Source organism: Trypanosoma theileri (assembly GCF_002087225.1).
Source record: "Trypanosoma theileri isolate Edinburgh chromosome Unknown TM35_Tth_86_V1, whole genome shotgun sequence".
Classification (NCBI taxonomy): domain Eukaryota; phylum Euglenozoa; class Kinetoplastea; order Trypanosomatida; family Trypanosomatidae; genus Trypanosoma; species Trypanosoma theileri.
The window spans coordinates 1-298 of NW_021639928.1; positions in this window are offsets into that span (position 1 = coordinate 1).

Consider the following 298-nt stretch of genomic DNA (forward strand, 5'->3'; position numbering starts at 1 on the left):
ACACAATGGAGTAGCAATAATAATAATTATAGGATAAACACACAGAGAGCAAAAACACACAAAACACATTAACATTAAGAAACAAAAAAAGAAGAAATTTCCCAACAGGTAGAAGATTAGTTAGACTGTAGTGTGGATGCATGCAAAAAAAAAGAAGTGAAAACAAAGGATGACCTGAGTCACACCACCACACCACAATCACAATCAGCACACAAGAATACAGGCCAATGTAACCACAATCAGTAGTGGTACACGCACCCACACAGAACTGCTCATACTGCTGCTGCTGTCTGCATCA